Source organism: Equus caballus, chromosome 24 (assembly GCF_041296265.1).
Source record: "Equus caballus isolate H_3958 breed thoroughbred chromosome 24, TB-T2T, whole genome shotgun sequence".
NCBI lineage: Eukaryota > Metazoa > Chordata > Mammalia > Perissodactyla > Equidae > Equus > Equus caballus.
The window spans coordinates 28,716,321-28,733,113 of NC_091707.1; the positions used below are offsets into that span (position 1 = coordinate 28,716,321).

Below are 16,793 nucleotides of genomic sequence, written 5' to 3' on the forward strand. Positions count from 1 at the left end.
TGCACCTTTTCCCACATATTTATCTAAAAATTTTCATCATCTATTTATATAGTTGTAAAGGGTACAATTTCTAGTGCATTTTCAGTATTGACATTTCAAAATAAAATGATGACATTGCTCTTTTAAATAAATCCATTGGGATCTGCATACCAATTGCAATTTCATACCCATTATGATCCATTTTAATACAGTACCCAGAAATCAGCTCTTCTAATAAGACTGAAAGCTATATCATTCTTTTTCTTCTTAAGCTCATTTCCCTTCCACTTCCCCCACAGAATTTTATCCCTATATAATACGTTTTTATACTTGAAAATGTTTTTGAGCACCCTTTCAGATTTCTATGCATCCAAATTAGATATACAAATAGAAATTTAAAAATTTTTAATTGCCTGTGATCAAAATCACATAAACATATTACAAGTTTTGATGGTCATTCCATTTCAAAAGTAATTTTACTGGAAATACATCCAGTATAAATACAGTAATTAATACAGTAATACATAAATACAGTAGTTAATGAGGCGAATATGGCTATTTTTTCCATATAACTGTGGATGAACAAGATTCATTGCAAGAAAGAGATATTTATATATTTAAGTGCTGACAAACGTTGTTTATATCAAGTCGATGTGGACGGATAGAGTTTTGTTAAAGCGCTGTCACTCAATTTGTAAAATTCCTTCTGAGTTATATGCCAAAAATCTTTATGAATGATCAAAAATTATACTTAATAAAGTATTAGCTAGCAAGTTGGTTATATCTTCCTCTAATTTAGTTAAAAGCAAAGGATTGGAAACCATTTGATTTACAAAACGATTTGTTATCTCATCGTTAGACACATTGGCTTTCTCCAAACCGACTCAGTTATTTGTAATTATCCCTTTGGCATTCTTCTCTCACTGGGCAAAAGGAAGGTAACTTCTCAGTCATCCTGAATCTCTGTCTGTGGGAGGAGGTGCAGGAAGGACCGTTAGAAAGGAAATGACTAGACCAACAGGGGAGTTCACAATCAGATCCACTTAGGAAAGAGTTCACATAGAAGTGGAGGATTGTTATGGACCAAATTATGTTGTTGAGATCCTGACCCCCAGTGAGATGGTATTTGGAGGTGGGGCCTTTGGGCGGTGATTAGGTAATGGGATTAGTGCCATTACAAGGGAGACTCCAGTGAACTCCCTCACCCCTTCATCCATGCGAGGACACAGAGAGATGGTCGTCTACAAACCAGGAAGGGAGTCCTCATCAGACACCGAATCTCCTGGCACCTCGATCTTGGACTTCCCAGTTTCCAGAACTGTGAGAAATAAATTTTTATTGTTTATAAGCCACCAGTTTATGGCATCCTGTTCTAACAGTCCAAACAGACTAAGACAAGGATCTAGAATGGCAGGGGGGGTGCCCTTAAAATGGAATTTAATTCATGTCTAGATATCCCTTGGAAAGTCTTGGTGTGTCCTCCAGGGTCCACATACCCCAGCCATTCACACACAGGTGACAAATAAAAATGGCAAGCAATAGGATATATTGGAGAATATGAGGAAGCCATTTGGTATAAACCTAATTCGGCCTGACCTTGTCTTTCCAAAAGGGCCTGACCGAGGCCATTGAGCATGCATTGTATATCTGCTTTAGAGATTCCCTATGGCAAGAGCAAAGGCCCTTGAGATAAAGGTGCAACTTCCCTCCCCCTCCCAACGTTGGCATCTCCTTAAGGATTAAGCATCTTTCCTTAGGCTAGGAACTGATTGCTGCACTCACCTGTGGCCACCCAGCTCGAGACAATAGACTTGCCTCCTGCTACGCCCACCAAGATGGCAGACCCACTCCCTGCTGTGTCCATCAAGCGCTGTGCAGACAGGGCAATCTTGTGACTATTGTGGGAGGGACATTTCCATTGTCGACGAAAATAATCCATAACCAATCTATAAATGAAAATTTGGGTGAGTTTATTCTGAGCTTAAATCTTAGGATTATAACCCGGGAGAGTCTTTCCACAAAGGAACAGAGCACTCCAAAGAAGTGGGGGTATAAGGGTGGTTATATACCCTCAAAGAGGGTGTTTCCTATATGATTGAAATGTCCCTCCCACAATAGTCACAAGATTGCCCTGTTGGCACAGCACTTGATAGACACAGCAGGTAGCGGGTCTGCTATCTTCGTGGGCATAGCAGGAGGCAAGTCTATTGTCTCCAGCTGGGCGGTCACAGGTGAGCACAGCAATCAGTTTCTAGCCTAAGGAAAGATGCTTAATCCTTAAGGAGACGCCAACGTTGGGAGGGGGAGGGAAGTTGCACCTTTATCTCAAGGGCCTTTTGCTCTTGCCATAGGGAATCTCTAAAGCAGATATACAGTGCATGCTCAATGGCCTCGGTCAGGCCCTTTTGGAAAGACAAGGTCAGGCCGAATAAGGTTTACACCAAAATGGCTTCCTCATATATTCCAATATATCCTATTACTTGCCATTTTTATTTGACACCATCATATGTGAAACGTCCTGTATGGGGGTATATAACCACTTTGTACACCTCACTTCCTTGGTGCCCTTTCTTCCTTTGGGAAGAAAGGCCTCGGGCCATGGTCCTCAGATTTCAGCTCAGAATAAACTCACCCAAATTTTCATTTATATATTGGTTATGGATTATTTTTGTCGACACAGGTAAGCAGGGTGGAGCAGCTGCTGCAGGTTAGAACTTGATGCAAAGGTAACCTTGACCGACTGGCAAGGAGGTAGAAGCTGCTCACCTGGTCAGGTGTGTCTCACGACCCATCTCACACAGAGCTGCTGGTTTCCCCATCCCGGGAAAATGACTCCTTGGCCTTGTCCTCCCACTTGTGTGACAACATAATTTCTTAAACATCTCTGGGTATGTCCTTAAGTTTTTCTTCAGCACATATCCAGTATTTATTTCTTTGTCACGGTGGTAAAAGTTTGACCTCTTTAAGATAAATGGCTTGAGTTCAAATGCTTACTTGTTGTATTGATGAGGATTTTTAGGCTGCTTAATTTTAAAATGGCTTATGATGAGGATTTTTAGGCTGGTTAGTTTTAAAACTACAGATGAGATTCAGGCTCCAAGGAGTGGAATTTGTTTGCCCCTTTGTTGGGAAACATTTACATTTCTAAGGGAAACCTCTATCTGTGAAGATGCCTCCCTCTCTGTGCCAGGAAGAATGGGGGATGGTCTTATCTCTAGAAGCTCTTTATCAATGCCAGAGGCAAGAACTTAAGTTGGTTACTGTCTGGCAACCTCATGTAACTGACCCCCACCCCCCCCACAAATCCTCCTTTGTCTTTAGCCGAGGATAAAATTCAAGCGGTGACTTCTGCCATTTACTCAATCCGGTTTGATTCTTATCTAAAAGTTGTGGGACCGCCAAATGGCCAGACCATACGGGCACTGATACCATTTTAACTTTTTTACATATTCTTTGTCTTGTAAAGAGATAACTCACATACCTATGCCTTAAATTTAGCCTTACTCTCCACCCAACTTTGCAGCAGCAGCAGCAGCAGGAGCTCTGACTGCCCGTGGGTCTTGTCCCCACGCACCAGCTCTGCCTGCCCATGGGTCCTGTCCCCATGCCAGCGGGGGCAGCAGAAGCGGCAGCTTCTGACTGCCCATGGGTCCTGTCCCCATGCTACTCTATTCTCTAAATAAAAGAGCACTACTGCCAGATCTTAAGAGTCTAAGAAATCTGTCTTTCGACTCCTCGGCTCACCGACCCCGCATCATTTCGACCTTTGGAAGGTACTTTCTCTAAACTTCAGTCTTCTCTTGTGAAAACTTATTTTGTTTTGAGCTTTAAGTGATTCAATGTACATGGAATTCTGAGCACAGTGTCAGGAACAGTAAGCACTCAATAAACGTGAGTTTTCATTATTATTGGCAGTTGCCCTAAGTTGGGCCTATCTTTTAAACCTTCTTGGGACAGGAAATGCTCATAAAATGCTCTGAGACTCAAGATAAATCACTGGACAGAATCTCGGGCCCTGTTGTTACCATCGTGTTACTCTTCTCCTTTTTAGCCCATTTTCCCAGAGGAGGTTGGGTCAGAGAGACAGTGTGCCGAGTTAGGGCTGTGGGGAGTGAGTGTCAGAGCCTCAGGGACTGAGCAGGGCACCCAAGTGTCTGAGCCCCTCAGCCTGAACTCAATTTCACTGTCAGCCTCTGCTTTCCAAGGCACATGTCTCCACTCTGTCCACACCTCCCTTCCACACTGGAGTTGACTTTGGCCATGGAAAGAGCAAATGGGCTTTGAGTTTAGACAGCCTTGGGTTTGAATCCCACATTGTCACGAATAGTCATGAACTTGGGAACTAGACCTCTCAGAACCTACTTCCTCTTCCAGAAAACAGGCTTAGCAATACTATCTCAGGGTTAGTGAGAAGGTCAAGTAGATAAGTCTATGAAACCCCTTGCACAGTACTTGGCACACAGTAGGTCTCCAATTATTCCTGAATGTTATGAGGTACAGTAGGTAATTATTAGGGTATCATCCTACGTTAGACATGGGGAGGAAAATAGGCATGACTCAGGCAGGCAAGGTAGTTTCACACTATTGCCAAAGCAGAGCCTAGTGCAGGAAGACTGATAAGCCAGTTAGGCCTGCTCTGGGGGAAGGGTGGTGGGGTGGTTATAAGTTGGATCTAGCGCAGACGGGGCCATTTTGAAGTTGAGCTGCTTGTTGGTTCAGCCTTTAGGATGTCAGCCTAGTTTACAATGATCCTCTTAAACTTCATCCTCGTCTAGGAGGTAGGCTCTCTGACAGCTATGTGTGTGCTGTGTGACTCATCTCTTCAGATTGGACCATGATAGACACCTTGCCCAAACTGGGCTCATCAGATTTTCAACTCCATGGAATTGGGAATTGGGACTAAGAGGTTCCACTCTCATCCTGGGATCTACTTTTGCATGGAGGAGATATAAAAACCAGGTAACATGGTGTGGCCATCTTCTGCCATATGGATCAGGAGGCAGAGAAACCCAGACTCCAGGGAGAGAGGAAAAGAAATTAAAAAAGAAAAAGAAAAATGAAAAATAGAGAGGCTAAAGGGAGACTATATTTCTGAATTCTTGACAGTTCCCACTTCCTGTTTCCAGACTCCCTCTCAGGCCTGGGCACATTCTTGCCCTTGGATTTCATAAGATGCTTCTGAGTCCTTAACTATAAACCCATCTTTTGTTGTTTACACTGGATAACATTGTGGGTGAAGCTATTTTGTGCTCAAGTTACAGAAGCCAACTTGAGCTAGCTTAAGCAAAAAGAGGAAATTAGTGGAACGTGCTGGGGGAATCTCATGAGATCCAGGAGGTTTGAACCAGTTTCAGGAGGTGCCGGCACCAGGGCAGCTCTGGGTACTCCAGCCACGGACTGCGAAGCCAACTTCCTCCTGGCATGCTGCCATTAAGATGCCTCAGTGACGGGTCTCTCAGTTCAAAACTCCAGATTCTCGGTAGAGAGGATCTCACTGATCCACGATGAGCAAATTAGTAATGCCTATGGGATAGCTTGAGGCGGCAGCAGCATAGCTGCTGAGAGAGTTTACCATGAAGACGGGACATGCTGCTCTCCAAGAACAAGGGGTGGGCATTCATCAGCCGGCCCAAGTGATGTCCTGTACAAGCTGGTTTGTGTGGCTGCCTGCAATGTGCATGGGGAATTGTGTTTCTCACTGAGAGACATGCAAATATTTATAAAACAGGGTCTCTGACATCAAAGAATTTATAATCTGCCCACAAATAATAATACTCCAAGGCAGCCTGTGACAACAGAGGAGATGTACAAGCATGAAGTGTTACGGAAATTTAGAGAAAGATAAGATAGCTGTGAGCTGTGGGGACTACAGCTCCAGATTCTAGGCCACGTTAAGGTTGGCAAATGACTTACTGAACGAAACACTAAAAATACACTTAACATGCCTTTTAATAAGCAGGAGGAGCATGTACTTACACTCAAGTGTTAAATGCAATAAAGCAAGAATGTGTTTTCGAGGGACCAATCCAGAGCATGTGAGCCACAGTGACATACGCGAATGCACCGAGTGAAAAGTAGACACACGCCGATTGTGTCAGGGTCCTGTTTGAATTCTAAGGCAAGTTAATCACATCCTTGTAACCCTTGATCCTGCCCAGATTGTAAGCCTTTGGTGAATAGTCTCCCTGAACTCTCGTCCCCAGAGTGTCCATGCTTGGGATGTTCTGGGCTCGTGGCCCTTTCTCCGCTGGTCATTGGAAGCCTCCTTCCAAGACAAACTCATTCTTAATGAATTCACAGAATACTCCCTCCACGTCTTTGCTTCAACAAAAACCTGGGGGACTTCATCTATTTTCCTGGTCTCAACTGTCACATATATCCCTTCAACTCAATCACGAAAGTTGCTCTGGCTCACGTCTGTCTCTCATGCTTCAGACGGATGGTTTCTACTGCCTGATGGGATCTCCTCCCGGGATGTCCCAGGTAATTCCAACTCAGCGAACCTGAACGAACTCACGGGCAGTACCCCTTCCTCCTGTGTTCTCTGTTGCACCCATACTACAGCCTGGAAGTGAAATTTGATTCTTCTCTCTCCCTTACTCACCATGTCAAATCAACCGCCAGGTTCTTATAATTTGCCTCCTTACTATTCCTTCAGTTTGTCCCCTCCCGTTACCATTGCCCCATCAATCCCATGATTGACTTCATGCATAATTGCTGGTTTGCCTCACCATCTGTATTAGTTATCTACTGCTATGTGACAAATTACTCCTACACTTAACAGTTTAAAACAACAAACATATATTATCTCACATGGTTTCTGAGGGTTAGGAATCTGGGAGCGGCTTGGCTGGGTGGTTCTGGCTCAGGGTTGCTTCCAAGGTTGAGGTCACGCTGTCAGCTAGGGCTGCAGTCATCTCAAGACTTGAGTGGGGCCGGAGAATCTGCTTCTCCGGCCCCACTCACACATGAGATTGTTGGCAGGCCTCCCTTCCTGGCTGGCTACTAGCTGGAGGCCTCTCCATAGGTTGCCTGAGAGTCATGACACAGCCACTGACTTCTCCCCAAGTGAGTGATATGTGTGTGTGAGTGTGTGTGTGTGTGAGAGAGAGAGAGGGAGAGGGAGAAAGGGAGAGCTCAAGATGGAAGCTGTAGTCTTTTTAAACTGAATTTTCCATGTTTTCCCTTCCGGCATTTTCTATTGGTCGAATAGACCAAACCTGGTACACATAGGAGGGTGTGTGTGAATACCAAAATGTGAGGATCCTTAGGCGTCATCTTGGGTCATAGTCAATTTACCCTCTTTTTGGTAAAACAATCTCTTGATTTCCTTTGGGGAACTGCTCCTCCCCACCGTTAAGCTACAGTTTGAGTGGGGCTGCACCGCTCCCATTTCTGTCATGGCTTTCCATTTGCAGCATGGGTGCTGATCAGCTAAAGCCTATATCAGCATACTCTTCTATGGATTGAATTTTGTGTCCCTCCAAGGTTTATATGTTGAAATCCTAAACATTAGTGTGATGGTATTTGGAGGTAGGGCCTTTGGGAGGTAATTAGGATTAGATTAGGTCATGAGGATGGGGCCCTCAGGATGGAATTAATATCCTTAAAAAGAAGAGGAGATATGAGATCTCTATCTCTTCCTGCTTGTAGTAAGGAAGGCCATGTGAGGACACGACCAGAAAGAGGGTCCTCACCAAGAACCTAACCATGCCGGCACCCTGATCTTGGACGTCCAGCTTCTAGAACTGTGAAAAATAAATGTCTGTTGGTTAAGCCACCCAGTCTATGGTATTCTGTTTTAGCAGCCCAAAGGGACTAAGACGCTGTCACTCTGCCACTCTGATAGGTTCAGGGATGAGCAGATAACCCAACTGAATGTCAATGAGACATTAGGAAGCGTTTGCTGGAGTTCCCGGAAGGATCTAAGAAGCTTCAGTGGAAGCTCTGGAAGGGATGCTCCCTCTTCCTCTGGCCTTGGTGGCGTGAGGTTGTGAGGCTGTGGCTGCTGGCATCTCGCTAACACAAGGCAAGCCAGCTTGGGAAGGAAGCTGACTCTCAGAGGAAGTAGAGCCAAGGGATGGATGCGAGAGACACTGCCAAGCCTACAGCTGGGCCTGTCTGTAAATGTCTCGGTTATATTAGCCAATAAATCAACTCTTTTTCTTAAGATGGTTGTACCAGCGCTTCTGTTTCTTGCCATATAAAGAGCCCAAACTGATTTTGGCCACCATCACCCTCCCAATCTGCTCCCTAAAACATAAATCTAATCATGTTATCTTCTTGCATAAAACCTTACAACATCTACTCAGTGTCCAGTGGATAAAGTCCAAGCTCATTAACGCGGTGGTTGATCCCCACTATGATCCTCTGTCTCTACCTCCAGCCTCTTCTTTCTTTGCTTCTGTTCTGAGCAACACTTAACTATTTATTCCATGTGCTCTGCTGTTCTGAAAAGGGTCCCTGGCTGGGAGCGCATGAGCCTTACTCAGGAATTAGGGTGGTAGAAACTTCCAGGCTAATCAAGATATCCTGGAAGTCCCAGATCTAGACCCAGAATCTGCACTAGTTCTTTTTATTGAGGTAACATTGATTTATAATATTATATAAATTTCAGGTGTACATCATTATATTTTGACTTCTGTGTAGACTACATCATGTTCACCACCAAAAGTCTAATCGCCATCTGTCACGGTACACATGTGCCCTTTTACCCCTTTTGCCCTCTCTCCACCCCTCCCCCTCTGGTAACCACCAATCTATTCTCTGTATCTATGTGTTTGTTGTTGTTTTATCTTCTACATTTGACTTCCTCCATCTGACTTATTTTACTTAGCATAGTACCTTCAAGGTCAATCCACGTTGTGGCAAATGGCAAGATTTCATCTTTTTTTATGGCTGAGTAGTATTCCATTATATGTATATACCACATCTTCTTTATCCATTCATCCATTGATGGGCACTTAGGTTGTTTCCAAGTCTTGGCTTTTGAGTAATGCTGCAATGAACATAGGAGTGTATATATCTTTTTAAATTAGTATTTTCATGTTCTTTGGATGATACTTAGAAGTGGAATAGCTGGATCATATGGTATTTCTATTTTTAATTTTTTGAGGAATCTCTGTACTGTTTTCCACAGTGGCTGTACCAATTTCCATTCCCGCCATCAATGCATAAGGGTTCCCTTTTCTCTACATCCTCTCCAACACTTGTTATTTTGTGTTTTTAGTAATGCACCAGTCCTTATGAGCTAACACTGGAGATGCTGGGCCTTTCCTGGTCACTGGCTTTCCAGCAGGCTCTGAGTTTCTAAAGGTCTGGATTTCTAGCAGTATCTCACTGTGAATTCAACCCGATCTCTATAGAGCTCAGTAGGATGGTCCAGTTGCATCAGTAGCATGTCTTATTCCAGTTCTCCTTAACTGAAGTCATGGCTATTTGAATTAAATACTCAATATCCAAGCTCTTAAAACAGGAGACTGTTTATTTCAGGTACAGGGATCAAGAAGACACACCTGGCAGAGCTTCCCATTCCCTTCCACAACTCTATATGCAAGAGGAAGGAATTTCTTCCAGACTAAACTTGGCCCACTTGTGGGTACTCTGATTTATCAAGCAGATAGGATGTCAAATGTTCTTCACTGGATTGGTCCTGTGTGCCTTGACCATAATTACTGTATCAGAAAAGAATACTTTCCAGGATTGGGGCTGAGCTGGAGGATATCTCTCTGGGGGGACGTGTATGCCACCACAGTGGCTCTATTACGAATTGGTATAGGGAGTTCATACTTTTGAGAATTCCCTCTTGATAGCAAAGATGGACAGAGCCCAGTGATGGTCAGTCTCCAGTTCCTGACAGCTAGGGGGCGGAGCAGGTGTAGAGGACAGGAAGCATTGGGGGGTGGCTCTTGGGTAGACATGGCCCTTGTCCAGTTCTTTCTCTCTCATTTTATTAATCCTTTGAATGGTTTGGACTTTGGAATGTTTCCATCTTTTATATTTTACCTGCAGACGATTTTGGAGCGTGAGAAAGAAATTTCCATGATCTTTAGTCACTGTCTTGTTGGTTCTCTTTGTTACAGCAGCTTAACCTCCACTTTCACTTCTGTCCTTTCTGGATGGAGCGACACGGCTGCCCACACCACTTATTATATAACTGAAATGAGTGAGTAACTGGATCAAATACATCACATGCATTCCCTTACTTCATCCTCATAACAATCCTATGAATTAAGTACTATTATTGATCTATTTCTCCCATGAGGAAACTGAGGCTTAGAAAGGTCCAGCAACATGCTGAAAGTCATAGATTCACTCCTCAACAAAAATTGTTGGTGTGCCTACGATGTGCCAGGCCCTATTTCAGTCTCTGGAGCATACCATAGCAAGCAGTGGACCTCAAATTCCAATGCACATCTGACTCCGGCTCCTGCCTGCTTAGCTCACGGGCTCAGCTGCTTCCCCCGGGTGACTCGACCTGCAGATGTCACCTGTAACGCAGCCTGGATGTTTCCATCCTCACTAGTAACGGCTTCTGCTCAATCCATTTTACACAGTCTGGCTCACATTGTAACACAGAGACGAAAACGGCGCTGAAGTTACTTCCCTGTGATGCAAAAATTTCTCTCCTGACTTAAAAAATGCTATAACATTTTTGATTTCACGTTTGAGCAGCCCTTTTAACTTTGGAAAGAAAATCCTTTAGAACTACAGAGTTAGAGAAGACACACTGGGTTCAGTTAAGTTTCCACCGTTTCCAGCTGTGTGACTTTGAGCTGTGGTTTCAACAGATTAAAAAAATAAAAAGGGAGCATATGAACGGACTTTAGAGAGCTGTCTAAGGGCCGAATTCACTAACAAACCCACGGCCCCGCCCGCTGTGCCTGGCATACAGTAAGGGAAGGATGAATGGCAGCTTTTATGAAGGAGGATGAAGACTGTAAAAGGGCCACTGGATTTTGCAATTAGGTTGGTGTGAATGTTGAGAGCACTTTCAGTGGAGAGGCGGGGTGGACGTCTGGCTGGAGGTGAATGAGAGCCTGAGAAAGTGGCATCTCGGAATGTAAAGACTGCCTGCTCCACTAAGAAATGTGTTGGTGGCACGGGGCAGCTCGACAAGTGACATAGGTAACAGGAGGTTTTTTTTTAAAAAAAAGTTTTAAAGAGGGAAACTAAGCAGGTTTGACAGTTAAGGATTAAGAGGTAATGGAGAGGGTGGGACTTAAGACAGAAAAAGAAGAGAAAGATAACTGATGGAGCGAGGTCCGGAATCTGGTACATGAAGAATCAAAGCCATGGAAAGAAATTAAGCTCCCTCTTTCCCTGAGACAGACAAGAAGAAGATGGGTAATTTGAAGATGGAGGGGAGAGAGACTGAGGCAATGGTCGTCTGATAACTTCTATTTTCTATGTGAAGCAGGAAGGAGTGTGGTGGTCAGCGTCCAAGAAGACCTGCAGTCTTGCCCTCCTCCTGATTCTCACAACCTGTGTAGCTCTCTCCCACACTGTACCAGAGTTGGGCTGTGTGACCAATAGCATATGGCAGAGGCTACGTGTTATGGATTAAATTGTGTCCCCCCCCCCAGTGAAGGTATGTTGAAGTCTTAACCCCCAGTACTTCAGACGTGACCTTATTTGGACATAGAGTCTTTAAAGAGGTAATCAAGTTAAAACGAGGTCATTAGGGTGGGCTGTAACTCGCTATGATTAGTGGCCTTATAAAAAGGGAAACTTGGGGGCCGGCCCCGTGGCTGAGTGGTTAAGTTCGCACACTCCGCTTCTGTGGCCCAGGGTTTCACCGGTTCAGATCCTGGGTGTGGACAGGGCGCCGCTCATCAAGCCATGCTGAGGCGGTGTCCCACATGCCACAACTAGAAGGACCCACAACTAAAAATACACAACTATGTACCCGGGGGCTTTGGGGAGAAAAAGGAAAAATAAAAATCTTAAAAAAAAAAAGGGGGAAATTTGGACACGAATTCAAACAAAGACAGACATGCACGGAAGGAAGATGACGTGAAGATGCACAGGAGAAGATGGCCATGTGACTGAAGCGATGCATCTACCACCAGCCAGGAACATTGAGGACTGCTGGCAAACAGCAGAAACTAGGAAGAGGTAAGGAAGGATCCTCCCCTGGGGCTGTCAGACGGAGTGCGGCCCTGCCTTGATTCAGGACTTCTAGCTTCCAGAACAGCGACACGATAAATTCCTGTTGTTTTAATCCACTCAGTTTTTGATACTTGGTGATGACAGCTCTAGGAAACTAACATGCTATGGTACGTCATGTCTGAGACTAGGTTATAAAAAGACTATAGCTTCCATCTTGGGTGCACTCTCTCTCTCTCCAATCACTCTCTCTTGGGGAAGCCAGCTACCCCCTTGTGAGGACATTCAGGCAGCTTAGGGAGAGGCCCACACGGAAAGGAACTGAAGTCTCCAGCCGACAGCCAGCAAGGAACTGAGGCCCGTCAATAGTCACGTGAATGAGTCTGGAAGGAGATTGGCTTAGTTGAGACTTTAGAGAAGACGGGAGTCCCAGCCAACAGCTTGTCTGCATGAGACAAGCTTCATGAGACTCTAAGCCAGATCCACCCAGTCAAGCCGCTCCTGAATTCCTGACTCGCAGACACTATGAGATAATGTTTGCTGTTTTAAGCTGCTAAATTTGGGGGTAATTTGTTACACAGTAATAGATAACTAATACACCTGCTCACAATGAAGAAAAAATGGTTGCTTGAGAAGACGAGTGAAAGCACAGAATGGCCGCTGAGATATTGAGAAAGGGAGGGGAGAACCTAACAGTGCAGGTCTGGTTAGCAGTTGCAAACTATAGTGGGACCCACCTGATTGGGTACCAGTTCAATATTCAGATTCCTGAGCCTCAGACTTCTGAATCAGGCTCTCTGGGAAAAGGGCACTGGGAATCTGCATTTGAAATAGCACCCAACGGATTCTTTGAGAGAGGATAATTGAGTGTAGAAGTAAAAGTGGGACAGAAACAGCAGCTAAAGCTAGAATTTAAATTGCGTGTTAATTCATAGCACGACCTGACATCAAATAAGCACTAGGCTATGAACCTATAATTTCTAAGTTTTGTTAATGAATTCTGAATTAGTAAGTATTACTTTCTATCCTCACCTAAGGAAATACTCTCAAGAGCCCTTATGCTGACCTTCTGTGCCCCATCTCTCTAAAGATACTGCCCTGTTTTTCCTTCATTCAATCCCCATCAGAGATGCTCTGCCTATTCTAAGTTCTACCGCACTGCAAACTCCTCTGGCCTTGATGGTCAGGACTCCGCAAATTCAGCAGAAGTGCTTCCTGTTTCTGGGATTTCTGGGGCCACTCTAGTGCACACACAGGTATCACATGAAGCTCATGCTGCAGCTTTTGCGAAAGCGCCTTGATCGGAAAATCAGAACGTGGATTTTCTAGGCAGAACAGATGGTTAGATTCTCTAAGCCTCAGTTTCCTCATTTAAAAAATGTTGTAACACCTACATGCAAGGGCTGGCGTCAGGACTGACTGAGATAACGTGTGTAACGTCCTTAACACAGCTCAGGAAATGGCAGAGGTCAATATAAAGAGGGATGGTAAGGAGGATACACTTAGGACCCTGAATTTAAGTTGATCTTAATGTTAAAATGGTTTGTGTGCCAAATCTGCTTCCCCATGACTGCCCCATTCAGAACTCCAGCCATAACCTGAGTGAGATATGAGAACTTGGAGGGAAGATGGAGCCAGGCAACAGACAGATTTTATAGAGGACAAAATAGCAAGTTCCTAGATCCAGGTCAGCACTCCTCCAAGCCTCCTAAGTATTAGAATCACCTCCACCCCCCCACCAGTGAAATCCGAATTTCTGCTCATAGGGACCCAGGCAGCAGAATGTTACAGACACTCCCCAGGTGATTTTACGGTGCAGCTGGTGTTGACAAACACTGATCCAGGCACTCAAATGAAAGAACTGGGTTCACAGGTATTTTAGTTATTGTGCACTATTCAACAACAACAATAAAGACTCCAAGATGTAGGAATAGAAAGAAGTCAGATAGGTATGCAGGGCTGAATCTGAGTCTAAAACTGAACATTTTAAAAAACTATACTTTTCCAAGATTAATTCCTTAAGGATACTCTTGCAAATCTTCAGAATTATTTCCTAGAAGCAAGGAAGCAAGACTTTTTCTTAATGTTGGGAATTTTCGGTACAAATTTTAAAGCATCTGGTGATATTTAGGACACTTTCAGAAAAAACAGAATTGCTGGTCAGAATGAATATTTTCCCCAGTCATGTAGTTGTGTCATGTTAAGTGGAAAAACAGATACAAATTTGGATATACACTTTTGATCATAAATACATTAAAACAAGAAACATGGAAAAATACCCATGATTAAGTTTTATGAATAAAAAACCCCTCATGATACCAAATTCTATATACGAAGATGACTCATATTTTGAAAACACAGTTGTGCTTACAGGAAAACACTAAACGGAAATTATAAAAAGCCAAATAGTTATCCCTCAGCGTTGGGAATAAGGATGGCCTTTTAAACTCTCATATCTGTGTTTTTAAAAGTGCTGATGTATTACTTTTGAATTGGAAAATAAAACATGTATTAAACTCTAAGGAAGAAAAAAACACAAGAAGGAAATACAGCAAAATATAATCAGAGGTTGATTTCACGAGATGGATTTTGTGTTCTTCTCTTTCAATTATTTTTCCCCTTGAACATTTTTGTGATAAAGAGTATATATTTCTTTTTGTAATTGGAGTAAAATAAACTCTACTTAAAAATAAAGATCGAATTCTGTCTCCTTGTTTGTGGTTTTATTCTCTGACACAGGAGTTGGGTGGAGCATTCACAGGGCAGTTTAAAGTTTAGGAATCAGCTCAGGGGTCGGGGAACGATTTCTGTAAAGGGCCAGGCAGTAAACATTCTAGGTATTGAGGCCCATTTGGTCTCTATTGCAACTATTCAGTCCTGCTTTTGGAGCAGGACAAGAGATGTAGACAATAAGTAAATGAGCAGCAGTGGCTGTGTTCAAAAAACTTGATTGATGGATACCGACATTTGAATTTCATACAATTTCATTATAATGTCATGAAATATTCTTCTTCTTTTGATTCTTCTCATACCCTACATTATAAATGTAAAACCATCCTCGGGCGGTACAAAAACAAGTGGCAGGCTGGATTAAGCCCACAGGTTGTAATCTGCTGATGCCCAAGTTAGATGAAATCAGGAATGTGATGAATGAAACATCCCAGTTATACTGAAAGCCCCCAACAGAGATGGCCAGTCAACTCCGTGTTTATTTTAATCTGTGATTTCTCTGCATTTTTCCCTTACCTAAGATTTGCTACTTACTTGGATGCCTTAGGAAAAGGATGCCAAGCCATTGTGTTGAAACATTAATATAGGAACAGTACAATCTAAAAAAGAATGCTAATTGTAAATCCAGGTCTACAAATATTGAGTCTTTTCTGTGCTAGGCATATCCAGAAAACAAAAACATGACTAACATATATCTTTATTACAAGGCAGTGGTGACGGGAATCATACGGGTACACACAGAATACTGTAGGATCACAGAGGAGGGAGAGTGATTCTGCTCATGGAAGATTTTGTGTTTATCGGAGAAACTGGTAAGAATCTGGGAGGGAGACTTACCAGGCAGCTGTCACAGAAAAAACAAACATTGCAGAAGACAAGTGGTTTAAAACACAGGAGATTAAGTCACTAGGCACTGCTAATGAAAAACTACCTTTGTGAAAATGAGAAACTTTTTAACTGTCAATAAATCAAGAGAAAAAGCTTTATAAAACCATTAGTCCTGAAGAGAACCACACCACCGCGGGCCGAAGGCAGCAACTTTTTCCATGGTGTCCGCACCATCAGTCTTGTTTTTCACCCCCAGAAAAGCTTTCCCAGATTACTTTCTCTTATTGCACGAAAAATATTTAGTGAGTGAAATCACAAGCAGTCGCTTCATAGTCAACACAAAAGGTAGAAAATAATTGGAAGGCCGATTTTTTTTAATTATGCAGAAAGCAAACAAATGTAATTAAGTAAGTACTGGTACCTGGGACAACTTGCGCATTATGAAATGCTAATGTTGATCAGGCTAGCAGCTAAAGATGTTTTCTTTTAATTTAGCTAATACATATTTTCGTTTAACTCCATCTTTAATTCCACACACCACAGATAACTAATTTCACAATTTTATTGTGTACGTGCTGAAGCACTTTTTAAAATACCATGAAAAAGGATGAATGGACGAGCTCAGCCATACAAACTATCCAAGTTCTAACCCAGACTTGCTCCGGCGCCAGAGAACAGTAAGAGCCTGTAGTTCTCTTTCTCGAACTACTTTATCTCCGTGTAACTCTAGTTGCAAGCAGCAACCTCAGATTCCGGGCACGTCTCAAAAATGGGGTGCCTTGGGTTTCACCTGAAAGCATGAAGAACAGGAACCTTTGCACCATCGGTCTCTTAATGCCTAAATTTCTAAGCGTGCCAAGCTTACTGGGAAAATGTGGAGTTAGGGATGGGGAGGACCACGTTTCACACCCACTTTGAAAAGACACAGTGCCTGAAGAACGGAGACTTCCATGTTACACTCCAGAAACCCCACCAGCAGGCTTAATCAGATACCCCCTGGACTTAAAAGTAGCCTGAAACTTTTTCCAGCCAGCGCAGTCCTAGAGTAGTGGAAATGCAGAAATCTGCATTCTGGCCTCAATTGAGGATGGCCTCCTGGCTGCAGTTCCCGTTTCAATATTTCATCACGCAGAAACCTTCCATTTAAA

General features: G+C 43.4%; 1 long non-coding RNA gene across 1 annotated transcript; it reads right to left on the minus strand.

The window, feature by feature from the left end:
- Window positions 1-369: 369 nt before the first annotated feature.
- On the minus strand, window positions 370-2,016 carry LOC138920619 (uncharacterized). The gene is made up of 3 exons (XR_011432081.1): window positions 1,762-2,016; window positions 1,185-1,297; window positions 370-946 (listed from the first exon to the last, which is right to left on the minus strand). It is a non-coding gene; the product is annotated as an uncharacterized lncRNA (long non-coding RNA).
- Window positions 2,017-16,793: the final 14,777 nt, after the last annotated feature.